General features: G+C 47.9%; 1 non-coding gene across 1 annotated transcript; it reads right to left on the bottom strand.

Annotated features, from left to right (window-relative positions):
• Window positions 1-1,810: 1,810 nt before the first annotated feature.
• Trnag-ccc lies at window positions 1,811-1,881 on the bottom strand. Its single transcript has one exon. It is a non-coding gene; the product is annotated as a tRNA-Gly (tRNA).
• Between the last annotated feature and the right edge of the window lie 13,876 nt (window positions 1,882-15,757).

Raw genomic sequence — 15,757 nt, 5'->3', positions numbered from 1 at the left:
CACTTCAAAGTTGCAGTCAACTCCGTTGGCGACAAATTAGAATGTAGAATGGACCTCCCCGCACTCTTGCTCAAATCAGGCCTTGGGCCTGCAGGCACAAATGGGCGTGACAGAGGCTGAGTAAACACTTGAGTGCGAGCGCATCCCTAAACGATGCCAATGTGCCGGCCCACGCCCCTGTCGCTGGAGCTGCGTTCCCATGACAGCCGTCGTTTAAGGGGGATTCGGCGGGGGTCAACACCCCTCTAACCACACCACACTCGGGCTTGGGCGCAATTGAAGCGATCAAAGGGCATACATTTATGCAAATTACCTTCACGCCTTTTTAGTTATGCAATTCAATTTTTTGTTTTGTTTTTTCCCTTTCAGTTTTTACAGCGGAACGAATATAAAAATTGAAGCGAAACAATGCAGCCGCAGCCGAGATCAACAAGTGAAATTTAGCAAAGAAAAGTTCAAAATAAAAACCAATAAAGAGCCTGAGAGTCAGAGGTGCTCCACGAATAACGTACTTCATATTTGTTTTGCTGAATTACTTAAGGTTTGTTTTTAATGTGTCTAAAATTGTGTGTTCAACCTCAAGCTTTTGGGCTTTTCTGACTGCAAAAACTTAATGTTATTTTTGTTGGTGCTAGCTAACAATTGCAAGAGTAAAGCCAACAAAAAAAAAGAAAACCAGCGCAAAAGTGAATCCGTAATTTGCATTCCTTCTCCGGAATATGAACTCGAGTGGAACCCATCTGGCAGGCTCTGCTCGGTCCGTACACCCCAGTGACAGCGGTTTGCCCGCTCGCTGAAAATATGCTCGATTATGGCCACGCCAGCAGCCAGGTGTTGGCAGGCGCCAGCTGACGACGAAGGGGGAGCAGGCCCAGTCAATTAGCCAAATTGTTTTTATGGCCAGGAACGCAACCGAAAGCAAAGCCGGGGCAGATGATTCCTGATAGTCTTGATGGGCAACGCATTCGTTGAGTGTGGCTGTGGCTGTGGCTGTGGCCCCAGCTGGTCTCCGTTTTGTTACTGATCCGCTGCCGCTGTTGCACCCACATCAACTGGGGGGTCGCGAGCCACGTTCACGTTCACGTTCACGTACACGTCCACCCTGCCACAACCCTTGGTAATCCGCGCCCACTCCAGTCAGCCTCCCCCCCCACCAGAGTTGAGGCGCAAACGTGTGAGAATTTTGCGTAATTGAGTTTCAACTTCAAAGCTCGCTAACCGCATGCACTCGAATGGGGAGCTCGGACCCGAGCTTCCAGCTCCATGTTCCGTTAGCTGATTTGCATATGCGGTCCCACCTTTTCCCTTTGCTTTTTTCTCATGGCTGGCGAAAGGTCAACGCTGCCCTGGGCCTGTTACAGGGTCCTGGGTCCTGGGTCCTGGGCATATTTGAGCTGTCAACACCTCCCACCCACACGAATAAGGAAAAGGCTAAAAAATAACCCAATGGGTTGGGGTGTTTAGTGGATAAGTGTGTGTGTGTGTGTGTGTGTGTGTGTGTGTGTGTGTGCCAAGTGCGTCAAATTAGAGTGGAGTCCAGCTCGGCTCCGATTTGGCAACGTTTTGGGGCTTGGCCCATGGCTAAACACTTAATTTATCAAAAATGTTCACTTGTTATGCTAATGTAAGTGGGAAAACCGGTGGAGAGGAAGTTAGGAGTGGAATCCACTGCTACAAAATATAAAACAAACCAAATATAATTCAATTTTAAGTTCAGTTTCCACTTTAATCCTTTCGATTTGTCTCTCCATCTAGCAGGAAACATCCTAAAGTTTCCTTTGTGGGCGAAAAAGAGAGTGGCAAAAAAAACTGCATCGGCCGGGAATCGAACCCGAACCGTTGGCTTGGGAAACCAACATTCTACCATTAAACTACCGATGCCTGGTTACATTCGTTTCAATTTACACAAATATAGAGAGTTGCCTTTGATCAGGGTTTGCCTTCATCTCTGCGATCCTGCTGTCACATTTTAGCTTTGATGTTCGTTTAGTTAACGATTCAAAAGGAAAGCGCTTGAGCCATATTGATCATGTTCCGCCTTGGTTTAAATCAGAAGTGGTTTGCGCAAGGATCAAAACGAAATGGAATCGAATGGAAGTTTCTGCTGCACTCCTCTTTCTGTCCCCACTCTCTAGCCCAACGCCAGCTACTTGACTATCTGCTGCAGCCCTTTCTGTTGGCAATGCTCAATCCCTTGCTGTATTCCATGTCGCTCGGTCTGCCCACTCTTGTGGTGTTTTGTCTGGCGGGCAAAGTCATAACTTCACTTATCAACATTAGCTGTTGCCAGCGGGGTGCGGGGTGCGGGGTGTGTGTGTGTGTGTGTGTGTGTGTGGCAGGGGCAACGCTTGAGATATTCATATATTTTAATACGCTGTTTATATTTTATGAAGGCAAATGAATGCACAAGGAAATGAAGGCGCACAACACACAGAGAGAACTGTGCTACAAATACAAAATGTGGAGAACGGGTCTAGTGCAGGATGTGGACGCGGAGGGAGGGTGGTGTGGGTGTGGGGTACCCAAAAAATTCAACACCAAATGTGTGCGAGTGTGTGCGAGTGTGTGTGTGTGTGTGAAGTCTTGGCAAAACCAAAAACCCAACCTCGCTTCGAGCTATAGACGAGTTTACAGTTATCAAGGGAAAATTATCATCTGCCATGAATCTCGATAAAATTCATATTCATATGAGAGAGACCCAGAGCCAGAGCCAGAGTCAGAGCCAACGCGGCAAGGAGCCACAATGTCCGGGGCCCATGGCATTGTATCTAGCTGGTAGCTAACCACACACACACACACACACAGGTCCCAAAATGGGATAGCTTTACGTGTGTGTGTGTGGCAAGTGGCGTCCGTGGGTCACACAGGAAACAGGGACGTTGGGCCCGGCCAGACACACGTTTGCAACAGCAACAGCAACAGGAAAGGGGCACAGAAAAAGGCAACAGCAACAGCAACAATTGCTTGATATGGAAAACGGGCTCACAACTAATTTTTGGAAACAAATGACTCTCGTCCTCTGCTAACCGCCCCAACCCCTAGACCGAACCCAACCCACTCAACGAACCCACTCCCTTCGCTCACATTAAAGCTGATTCAGGGCAAAGTTCTGCCAGAAATTGCTTTTAAATTGCTTTCAATATTGACGGGCTCTCTCCGTCTTTGGTCTGCACTGCCTGTGGATAATCTCTGGCGATAAGTGAATAACACTGGGGAATTATTCTAATGGTGATTCCGATGGGAGCACAAAGCGTAAGATAAGATACGAAGCTGCAAGATTTCTACACATTTTGCAGAAAAAACTAAGATTTATATTGATTTGTTATTAAGATTTCTGTGTGCTGCCAGCACCCACGTGAAATCAATGTTTCCCCCAAGTCATACAACAGCAAGATGTCGAGTCTTTGCTGCATAAAAGATTGCATTTGAGAGAACAAATATTCGGTAAGATGACGGTAAGATCCTAAAGTCAAATAGCCTCAGCATTAGCTGAGATTTCCCAGCTCCCAGAGCTCACTAAAGACCGTCCGTCGGACTGCTGCGAGACCCACCCAAAGGGGCAGTGGCGATAATTAAGTAATTTCAGATTTCAAATCCTCTGTTTGCCGCTCCTTTCCGAGGCCAAAGCACTTAAATATTTACAGTTATATGTATCTGTAGTTCAAAAGATAAAAGTGCGCGTGCTGCCCTGCTCAGCCTCACTCCGCAGACGCGGTCTTTGCACAGCAGTCTGGGGTCTGGGATCTGGGATCTGGGATCTGGGGTTGGACCATCAAGTGAGCAGCGAGCAGTGGCAGGACAGGGACTACGACTAGTGGCGGGTCGGGGCGTGCGAGTTCATTAGCAGGCAAAGGGTTTAATTACCTTTTCTGTTCATTTAGCGCCACTTGGCTAACGCGCTCTTGAGCAATGCAAACCGAAAACCGAGCTCTCAAACAAGAGCTTGGCCGAGGAGACTGAGAATGGCAATGGGAATGGGAACGGGTGGGATGGACCACCTGAGCTGCAGTGCGAGTGCCTCTCCCCGTTCTCTCTCTCAGGCAAACACAACTTTTTCATGTACACAGTTAATTAAAAAAAAAACCAAGCGAGAGAGAGCGCGCGAAAGTCGTTAAAAAAAAAAGAAGCAAAACGAAGGAGCACCAGCAGCGGTCCTCAGCTGGAACACTGGAACTAGAGTGGATGCCGCTGCTTGAGTTCACCTCTCTACCTCTCTCTCTCTCTCTCTCTCTCTCTCTCTCTCTTCACAATTAGCGTTAGAGATACACGACAGCGAGTGCTTTAGTGTGTGTATGGGAGAAATATTCGAGGAAGCCCGGGAACATGAAAGAAATTAGCATCGTGACCGAAACTCCCAGCCTGACCCATGCCCATGCCCATGCCCGTGCCCGAAGAGAACCACTTGAAGGCGCACTTATTACACCTGAGCTGCAGCTAAGTATGTTTACAAGATGTTCCGGCTGGGTAGCGGAAGCCCAAATGCTAAGAGAACTCAAACTCAACTCGACATCCGGCCTCCTGGCCTCTTCTGCACCTCATTCCGCATCCTCATCGTGGCTCTGGGCATTTATTATACCCTATTTGAGCTGAAGGTACAATGATTATGCCATGCATGGGGAAGTCCGCTTTGAAGAGTGGACGCCAAGCAGCTGTAATTTATCTAGAGCGTATCTTAAACTTCGTTGCCCAAAGATACTTGCTTCCTTTTTTAATAAATTTACAGAAAACGGGCGCTTGGCAGCCTGGGCCCGAGACGATGATGAGTGAGAGCGGAAGGAAGGAGGAACTCTGCGTAACCCAGTTCGGTGCACTTATAAATCCTTTAACTGTCGCTCGTCGCCCGTCGCCCGTCGAAGAATATAAATTTTACCCAAGGGGGTAATCGACAAAATACATTCGATAGGAAATTTGTATTACCAAAAACACACAACACAAGATGATGTAATCATCGATTTGGGGGTTGGGTTGGGTTGGGTTGGGTTGGGTTGGGTCCGGGCTGGGCCTGCCATTGTATGGGATTTCGGGGCACTGATTGCTACTCCACCACATGGCTGCAGGCTCCTGGGCCACCTGCTGTTCCGCCGCTTTCGGCATTCTGTGTGATGTTGTCACTCGGCGAATTGCTTTGGAGACCTCTAACGTGACTAACGGGCGCCACAAAGGTGTCGTCTGGCGGCGTCTGGGCACAGCCCTGGGATTGCCATTGGCCAGGGGGTATGGATCAGACAGCATCCAATGACAGCAACAGCTACGACTCCATGCACCGATTGCTTTTTAATCGATTCCATTTACAAATAAATTGCTTCGCATGGTTCGGGTTCGGGTTTGGGTTTGGGTTTGGGTCTTCTTGATTTATCTATTGCCAAATGCAGTTTTTGGCAGCACCAAAGCAGAAGCAGCCACGACCAGCAGATACCCTGCAGAGTAACAAACATATTTTGTATTCCTGTGAACATTGTTTCTTCATTAGGAAGGCATTTTGCCTAGGGGCCCCCGGGCACGGCCTGCTCTGAAGGGTCCCAGCGCTGGTCCAGGGCTAATGCACGATTTTATGGCGGATCGGACGTCATAAAACCCTCAGACAATGAAAGCTACGAGAGCCGCTGCTTAATGAAGTTTCGCCCGTGTCTAAGACGAGGCAATGGGAAGGGGAATGGGAAATGGGAAATGGGAAATGGTAAGGGAATGGGAATGGGAATTTCCTTTCGCTTTTACGACCATGCAACATGTGTCTGGGAATGGTCTTGGAGCGAGAGGAGAGCCTCAGCAGCCGTATTGATTTTTCTCCTCTTTCTTTTCGGTCACCGAAGTTGCCTACTTTTTCGTTACTTTACGATAACGGATCTGGGAATGGAGATGGCCTTGGAGATGGGGAAATGCTAATGGGGTAATGGCTGGGGTTCTGGGAGGCTGGGAGACTGGGAGGCTGGGAGTGTAACGCACTTAGCTCTGATGATGGCGCGGCGGCAGGAAAAAATAACAATAATAATTTGAAAATTATGAAAGCTATAAACGCATAAATTTACTTCGCAGGCGAAGAACCCATCGGCCATTATATACGACATTTTAATAATTTTGCACACGCCGCGGCGTTCTCCTCCTCGTCGCCGTCTTGGGCGAACTTTTGCTTTGGCTCTGATTGAGAGGGGTTGCACACACACACACTGATACAGAGATAAAGACACACCCATAAAATGCCTACGAGGAGAGCGCAACACTATATAAAAATTCATAATGCAAACATAAATTTTCATTTGAATATTTCGCCGTCTTCTGCTTTGTGGCGTGGTGGTGGGGGGGGGGGGGGGGCGAAGAGCGGGCCCACACATCGGGGGGCGTTGTGCCCTTTTGCCTTTTCCCTTGTCCCCGAACACCAAAGCACACCCCCCCCCCCCCCCGCCCCNAACACCCCCCACTCCCCCGATCCCTGCCAATATATAGACAAATAAATGTGTGGCGCTGCAATAGGCAGCCAAAGGCAAAGGCTGCCGCGACGATGAAAATGATTCTTCCTAGTCGCAAAGGCCTGATGTTGGCTGATGATGCCACCTTCTGCCTGGTGCTGTCTGTGCTTGGTGCTTTCCCCCTTTTTGGGCAATGCCCTCCTCCCCCGCCGTGCAATCATATTTTTGGTGTTGTAAACATTTTCCAGTCGACATCATATGAATTATGGGGGTCGTACCGCGAAAAGCTTTTATAATCGTGCGCAAATCGCGCAAAGAGCGAAAAACAAAAACAGAAAAAGAAAAGAAAAGAAAAAAGAGCAACGAGAAGAATGATGTACATGCAGCCCAGCCCAGCCCAGCCCAGCCCAGTGCCGTCACCCCATGGAAAACTGCAAATGCCCGAAATATGTTTGCATTCCGCGGTTTGACAAGTTAATGCGAATCTGGCTAAGACCCCAGCCCCCGGCAGGCACGCGGCTTTAAGTCGCTTCGGGGCACAGAGTCCTCGAACGTAGTGTGGGCTGTCTATCGATTGCACAGGCACGGATAGTTATCAGATCAGGACACTTAGGTACATGACTCAAAGGCATGAGGCAGGACGACCCCACTTGATCCCGCTGACTCCGGTATACAAAAAAAGTGAAGCATTTCAATGGGTTGAGTGTCTAGTTTTGGCTGGGAAATTGCAGACATTGGAGTTGGGAAATACATGTGCTTTAGTGTGTTAAAAATTGATATTCGAGATGGAATATTGCCTTGAAATGATGTGGTGCACAACTCAATTATGAGAGCTGAATATTTCCATTTAATTGGTTAGATTGGAGAGCAAATAACGAGGTTTAAAGGTCCAAATGATGCCCAAAATCTCAGGTGCGCTGCCTGCAAATGAGCAATTAAATCACTCAACATTTGGCATTACCGCAGAAAGCAAGAGTCGTTTGGGAGTCATCGCAGTATAAGCTGGTAATTAACATTCATTGGCCCTGGCCTCAGCTCCAGCCACTCCGTTCGACCTTTAATTGACTGCAGCAACATACACAGTCCCTGCCCCCCTGTTCATGCTCTTTGCATGGCCGCATCGTTGGCCACTCCAGCGTTGACAAATGGCCCTGCCCCTGGCCCTGGCCCTGGCCCTGGCCCGGTACCAGCGTACAACAACTGAAATTGATGACTGGCCATCAATTTGCAGGGTGCTGGGTGCTGGGACCTCCGACGATGGCGCCGCGCGATAGCCCCGCCTACATGACCTTGCCTAACCAAATGCCAGCCGAATGGGGCATCAACAACATGCCAATAAATGGTCGTCCTCTGTTATCCCTATCCCCCCATCGAATCCCTGGCAGCTTGGCACGCGGTCAACAGTGGAAAGTCACGTTTGGACATACTCGTATGTAAAGCTGCTGGGTTGGGCTGGGAAGCTGAAGGGTTCATCCTTCACTCTTCCTCTCTCTCTCTCTCTCTCTCTGTCTCTCTCTCTGTTCGTGTTGCGGTCATAAAACACGCCACAGAAATTATTAATGGATCTGTACGCCACTGGACTCCATCTCGATGGTTTTTGCGGTTGAATTCTGAGATTGACAGTGCCGATGGACCTGGACCCCCAGCTGGGATGCTAGGGGATGGCTGCTAGGGTTAGGGGTGGTCGTGGCTGTGGCTGTGGCTGCGGCTGTGCGCCAGCTGTGATTGATTTCGAATCGTTTTTCAATTGGCAAGCCATTAGACGACCGCACCGCAGAGTGAAGCCAGTGTGGAGTCAGTGTCGGTCCTCCTTCCGATTGGGGTTATTTGGCTATTTGCATTTGACAAATTGTTTGCTTGTAAAGTCAACGATTGGGCAAGGCCAAAACATCCTGTCAGTGGGAGGGATTGGGGTGGGTTCAAGTCCTTTCCTGACGTTGATGTTTCCAGTATGTTTCTATCTGCGTGTGTATTTTGGCAATTGTGGTAATTACTCAAAGGCGAATCTATTTTTCGGCGGGTTGGGCGGCGAGACGCCGCGGCGCGTTCTGCTAATGTTTTTCTGTAAGTTAATATCCTGTTTGTTATTGCCGCGGCCAACGCCATTACACACACATGCAAAGTGCAGGTCCTGCCTGCCTGCCTGATGAATTGATTAAACAATTTTCTACCCTCGACTTGACTGCGTTTTTTCGTTTGTTCTTCCGCACACTTGCCAAGCACTTGGGTAGCATTACTTTTGCCAGATGTTTGCCAAAGACAACAAACAACCTTACTTGTAAAGGGTTTTCCTACGGAGACTCTTTGCCTCTTTTCAGCTGCAAATGCGGCTTCAAAGTTGGACCATTATTCGGAGCATACAACAGCAGAGACCAGCCTTAAGTCTTAGCAGTGTGAGACCCGCTCTTTGCCGAACACAATCCCATTAAATGCATCAACTAGTATTCACATTAAATACACAGACTTTAGCTGCAGAAACCATAACTGGATCCCCTAGTGTAGCTGCGACTTCGGCACTCGATTCGCTGCTCTTTGCTTGCCTTTGCTCTGTTGTTGCTGGTTCTTTTTTTTTGCGTTGCGGCCAGACGACAACATTGTAGACCAAGGCCAGAACACTGCCAGGTATGTAGATAAAGGAGTGGTGTGGCGGGTGTGGGCTAAGCTGTGTTGCTGGTTGCAGCTCAAGTGTGGGGCGCATCGTTGGCATTGGCAACAAATCACTTTAGTTGTGCGTGATAAATTGAGTTGTTGTGTTTTGCGTTAATTGGGACAATTTCCATCGAATCAAGTGAACCCAGTGTGAGGGCAGTAAAGAAGACAGCAGAACTCCAAGAAGTCCCACACCACACACACACACACACACACACACACACCACACACACACACATGTATTATCGCGAGACGTGCCAGAGTCGAAAATTAATATTGTAACAGAAGCTGCGCCCCAATGCAGTGGAGTGAGTGAGGCTGGGTGGGTGGTGGCTGTTGACCGAAACCAGACGCTGACCGTCATACTAAAAAGGCTGGACAGGGAGCTGGGGGAGGCAAGTCCTGGACTGGCCTCGCCTGATGGCTGCCAAAACGGCAACACGGCGCGTGTCAAATGTCAGCCAAAAAAGTCACAGGGAAGAAACAAAAAAAAAAAAACACACACACAACAGGAAAACGTTGAAAGTCCCGCTATGCCGGTCACGTCGCACGTTCAAAATGCCACAGATGTCATCGGTGGCGCAACAAGATGGTGCTGCAGGGGGGGCAGGGGGGCAGCAACGCTGAAATCTCTGATCTGTTGATGAGATTGTGTCACAGCCGCCAGTCGACGGGAGATGTCGAGCGACGAGCGACAGCTTAACTAAGGTTAAGCCATGGGTTACCCATCAGCCCCTAAGCATACTACACACACACACACACACACACACACACACAGGGGGGAATCCTGGGGTCTGAGTGTCAATGACAAGAGTACTTAAGAGATTTTCACATCGTTACAAAGAGAATTGGGATAGAAATTAAAATGAATGCTTCTCTTTTTTTCTGTTCTCGCTGTATTTATTTTATTTCTCCTTTGTTCGCACCACAAAGAGGTTAGCAGAATAAACAGAATAGCAACAGGGGACAGGAAGTGGCGGCAAAAGCAAAAGCAAAAGCAAAGCCAGTGTCCTGCGATGGCATCAAAATGTCAAAATGAAAACTAAACAGAAAGATCAATTAATTCGTAAGCTAAGCGGAGATCTTTTTATTCAGTGAGGAATCACAAGTCAAGCTGGAACATTGTGAATTATTCACGAGACTGAATGAATATAATCTCCGTTCCTGGAGTCATCGTTTCGCTTGCTTGTGGGGAAGTTTCCGTATGGGATTTACGTGCCACCAAAATCTAAGCAATTGCCAAATGTGAAGCTCCCCTCCAGCGATCACAACAGAAAGCCACAACCACATAATACAGTTTTATTTATATGCCACCGCCAGGTGGGTGGGTGGTTGGGTGGTTGGGTGGTTATAAGAGCAGACAACAGGATTAAAAAGCGCTCGAAAAATTGGCAACATGTTTAATAATTATATTTTGTGAATGTGCCTTTTTGTTATGCGGATGACGACGATGCGACGACTGCCACAGACGCTCCAACGGTGTGGCAGATGGGGATTGTATGTACATCCGTGCAGGGCCGTGCTGCCTGCGACGAGAAGACAAGCAAAATATGTTTTTTTGACAAAACACCGAAGCACACATGTTGCCACCTTCCCCTGCCCGCTCCCGCTCTAGCTTAACCCACTAGTCAGCAACCACCGTGGTGGTCCTGGCATAAAACAACCGCAGCACCGCAGCAACATTTGACGATGACGACAACGACTCCTGTGTCTCTCTCTCTACCTCTCTCTCTTGGTCTCTATTTACCTCAATGGCTGTCTCTTTCACGCTGACTGACAAGTGCCTTATCATTAAGGTAAGAAGCGGCAAACGGCAGCAGCAGCAGCAGCAGCAGTTGTCATCATCATCATCGTCAGCTCTTGACGCTGGCGTCAACAACCTCGAAATTCGTTGTCCCCGTTGTTGTCTGCTCTGTTGCTCCGCTGCTCCTGTCACAGACGCTGCCAACAAGCTGCCAAGCAAAAAAAGTAGAGAGCGCAAGTGGCAGTGGCCGAAGCAGCAGATACCCTTCCAGCTGTGGCCGGTTCTTGATGCATTTGAACTACAAAATGAAAAGTTCAGTTCGGGCCAAGTTATTTGCTCAACGTCTAGGAACAATCGTAGTACCCTTCCAGCCAGGAGGCATGCAACTGAATCAGAAGCACACACACACACGGACACCACACTCTGGGGCACTTATGCAAAAAAGGTAGAAACAACAATCGACGTGCCACATTGACAATGCCAGACGCGCCGCAAATGTGTCTGTGTGTGTGTGTGCGATGACTGATGAGCGACATGTGTGTGGCACAGCCATCTCGACCACTTCCACTTCCACTTCCACTCTCAGCTTCAGTTCCAGTTGCAGCTTCTGGAGGCCATAAGGGTGTTGTTACCGAAGAACCACGGCCAGCGGCAGACACGAGACAATGAGCAAGAGCCACCGTAAATAAAGAGCGGAATACAATTATATAATAAATATAGTTCCACAATTGGGGGAAATGGTAGGGAAATGTTTCTGGTATAAGCTCTTCTGCTTCTGCAATCATTTACTTCTGCCAGGGCATATTAGATAAGCTCTAATCTACTTCTGTTCTTAGAACACTCTCACTTCATTGAAGCATTGAATGTGCGACAAGAAACCTGTTGTCAAAAATTATATTCAGCCCGGAGAGTTTATAAACATTTCACTGAAATTGTGTGTATTTTTTCGAGCTTACTTATGGCTTATTTAATTGGACAGACCTTAAGGTCTGATTCGTTGCGATTGCTCCTTAAATATTTATGTTCTAAAATTGTGCACTTTTGGGGATATCTTAGCTGGAAATGAACACACACATTGGCCCACTTTGAGGAGTTTCTGAATCCGTCATTAAATGGCTGGACAGCTCCTTTCCCCATAAAATGGTTTACTTTAAAGGGAATGAGGGCTGCCGACTGGAGAGGGTGGACACAAGGCAACGCTCTAAATTCCATACATGTTTGTACGTTGTTGGTTTTGTTGTCTTTTCATTTGGAGCTAGTAGTAGGAGTAGGCAAGAGCGAAGACAGAGACAGAGACAGAGACAGAGGCTATCCACTATCCAAACATATTGTTTGCCTCCATTTGGCCCGGTCCGACCGGTTATTTGCTTTTCTTTCTGTCTATTTTTGTAGCTTTATTGCCAATAAATCAGAATTTATTTGCAACAACAAACGAATTAAAATGTTGCAATAAATATGTTCAAGAGTTTCACCCAGCCATCGATTCCCTTTCCTCTGCGGACAACCATTAAGTGTGTTAGTGTGCGTGCCGATTTGGCCATAAGTTTGGAGACACACACACACACACACACGCACACACACACACGCACAACAAATACCAATAACAATCGCATGGATATCGCATATTCACTTTGAAGGCGTCTACGTGAGGAGCATTTTTGTGGCACTCTTAACTCTCAATGAATCCTGCCTCCCCTCCCGCCCCCGCAGTAAAAAGGAACACTGTCCATGGGGGGTCTAGGTAGACACATTGTATGGGAAAATCTATTAAAAAATTATAGGTTAATACGCTTGCGATTTATGTAGCGACAAAGACACCCCCCAGCTCCAGGCAACAAACAAATTGTCCACACGTGAGACAATCAAAGTGGCATAAACCAGGCAGGCAGGCAGGCAGGCAGGCTAATAAATAGAAAATGGCAACCAGGAGCAGATATTCCAGTAGCACTCGATGCCATCGATGATTTGTCGTTGCCGGACGAGCGCAGAGCATTTTCGCCTTAACGGATGCCTCCCCAGAGGCCCATCGATAACTGCACAGCACTGGCGGCGGGTAACAGCAGGTCGCTGAGGGGAGACGGGTAGGGCAGCATTTGACAAAAATGCGAAAAATCCATTTATGCAGCTCATTCATACACATACACATACACATACACATACACAGGACAGCGACTGGAGGAAAATGCAAATTTACTACGAACATGTTGAGCCAGCTCCAGTCAGCCACCAGTCAGCCACCAACTCAGCTCGAGCTTCGCATTATATTTTCTACTTTATTGTATCGACGTTTGCCCCAAGCGAAAAAACCGGCGGATTCCAGACGGAGACACACGGAAATACGAGGATGGGGCGGCCCGAGAGGACTGCCAGCGAACATTGCCATTCGCAGAAAGTGCTCGACTGAAGGGGTACCTGCTGCGGACTTTAAATTAAATAAATAATAGTAGGACTGAAACTGAAACCGGAATGGGCTAAAACCAGCCGAAGTTTGAGCAGAGAGTCCGACATGCCCGAAAGAGCAGGAGGAACCGACTCTACGATTGACTGATGGCCACTAATTAACTAAGCCGGGACTAAGGGGTCTCGCTTGGGGTTGGACTGAGGCCGCAATGGGGTTTGGGGGGTTTGGCTGCCAAACAAATTGCTGACATTGAGCTGACCCCCAGTGCGGGTCAGCAGGGAAGTTGTCGGCATGGCGTGGGAACCACTTGAAAATCAAATCAAGCGTTCAACTGTAAATCACAATAAATAATACAACAACAACAAAAAAAACGAACAAACGCAGTGGCAGGGGCAGGGGCTGAGGCAGCAGCATTCATTCAGCGCCCCATCATATTTTTCACATCATTGTGTTTCCGGCATCGACGATGCCCAGTCTGGCAGGCTCTGGGGCTGTTTGTTTGCTCGCCGCTTTTGTCAAATGTCGAGTGAGTCCAGCGGCAGCGAGCGAACAAAAGAGAGCGCAGGAGGACACAAAATGCGATGCATGAAGTAAAATATGAAGCACCCTCGGTGCTCATCAACAAAAATGACTTGGGCCATCCATTGGACGTGTAGGTGTTACGGCAGCAAATATTTCAATCTGTGGCCAATCTTTTTGGGCCCAAAATTCGATGTGTAGAAAATGCCAAGATATCTTGGCATTGTAACACCCTCCAAAAATCCGTTTTATAAATATGCGAGTGGAGATGGAGCCAATGTTTGGAGGACAATACAAAGCCATCGCATCGATGCCTGGAAGGAGTCAAATCGAATGGCAGCGAATGAACAACAGTTTATGACGCGACGCTTACGTAATCTCTTTCTCCCTCTGGCTCCCTTTTTTTTCGGTATTCGGAATTCGAAAAGGAACATCAACGGGACAGACAAACAGTAGTTTTGGCTGGGGTGAGCAAGGAGAAGAGAAAGAGATATTGACCAATTGGATATTTGTATGGGGATCCAGTCGATAGACACTCGCGGCTATTTGCTCGTGTGTGTGCACCACACTTCCCTCAGTCCTCAAATGTAACTCCTTCGAGGCCCTTATCAGAATTGCCAAACCGACCAAAAGAATTATTATTGTATTTTGTGTTATTTTTCCAGATTTCTCAACGCCTTTCCTTCTCCTTCTCACTCTCTCTCTCTCATTCGTTGCTCCTTTGTGCGCTTTTGTTGTGTTCGGGTGACACATTAGCTGCTGGGAAGGAGGCACACAAAACCCTCATGAGCTTGGTTATGGTTGGCTTACACAATCGCTGCGTAATAAGACGGAAATAATTTGTATTGTTCTGCCACTGTTGCTCCTGCTCCTGCTCCTGCTCCTTGCCTTCCTTCGTATTCCCCCAAACATAATCCCTGAATATATGAGTGTGGAATGCAGAGCCCACATGGTGGGGGGGAATGCTTCACATAGTTTCACACTCAATGAGTTGCCTTGAATTTGCCTTCGCCCATATTTTTGCAGATTTATCTACAGTTTTTCACTACTTTCTGCCTTGATATCGCACAAATAGTGATCATTTCAATGGCGATCCCACCACTAGGAAATTCCTTCCCTGAGCGCCTGAAGACTCTTCATAATTGTAGGTTCCCCTTTGCGTTGCACGATAAAGCTGAACGAAAGCCCACTGGTGGTGCCAGCGCTGCCCTAACCCTAACCAAAAAAAAGAAGCAAGCAAAAAAAACTTTGCCAATTCATTTGTTTCGCACTAATTAAACGCTTATCGGCACATACAACTGGATTTCCCGGTGCTCAGACCACAGGCCTCAGAGCTCATGAGGCCATGAGGGGCACTCGCACAGAGATCCTACCAAAGTGCACACACACACATATATGCTCGTATATACTCCCTGTATGTGAGCGCATGTGTGGGTGAAATTGTGGCAAACAGCACAAAATTTGATTTGCACTTTTTGGAATCCAAGTGTACATGTGTGAGTGTGTGTGTGTGTGTGTGTTTGAGTGTGAAAATACAAATAGAAGTTGATTGCTTTGTTGATTTGTTTGCGGTTACAGCAAACGCGGCCATGCAAAGGGGGCGGCCAAATGGCAGCAGAATGGAGTAGTCGAATGGGGGGGGGAGTGAGGTGGAAAGGCCACCAGGCTGATTTGAGGCTGATTTTTGGGAGGAACTGTGTGGAGTCGAGGGCGTGGCGAAATGTTAGACGCTTAGTTAGCAGGCCAAAAGCGGCAATCAATGCACACATTGATGTTCCCAACCCCACCCGAACCCACATGGCAGAACCCGTTCCGGCTAACCACGAAGCGTTTTCTATATGTACATATAGATTCGCTGCCACACTCACCCCTGCGTGCAGCATTTTGTGCCGAAATCGAAAATCTGACGTCCAACTACAATTAGGGTAACACACACACACACACACACACACACAGTGAGCCCAAAACGGTGGCAACCCTTTTTTGGGGGCCCCAGCAACGAAATTATTTATTGAAATTTAATAAATAGTGGGATCAGAC

This window comes from Drosophila guanche, unplaced genomic scaffold (assembly GCF_900245975.1).
Source record: "Drosophila guanche unplaced genomic scaffold, DGUA_6, whole genome shotgun sequence".
Classification (NCBI taxonomy): Eukaryota; Metazoa; Arthropoda; class Insecta; order Diptera; family Drosophilidae; genus Drosophila; species Drosophila guanche.
Note: the sequence above shows the minus strand (reverse complement) of the source record. Positions and strands in the feature narration are given on the sequence as shown.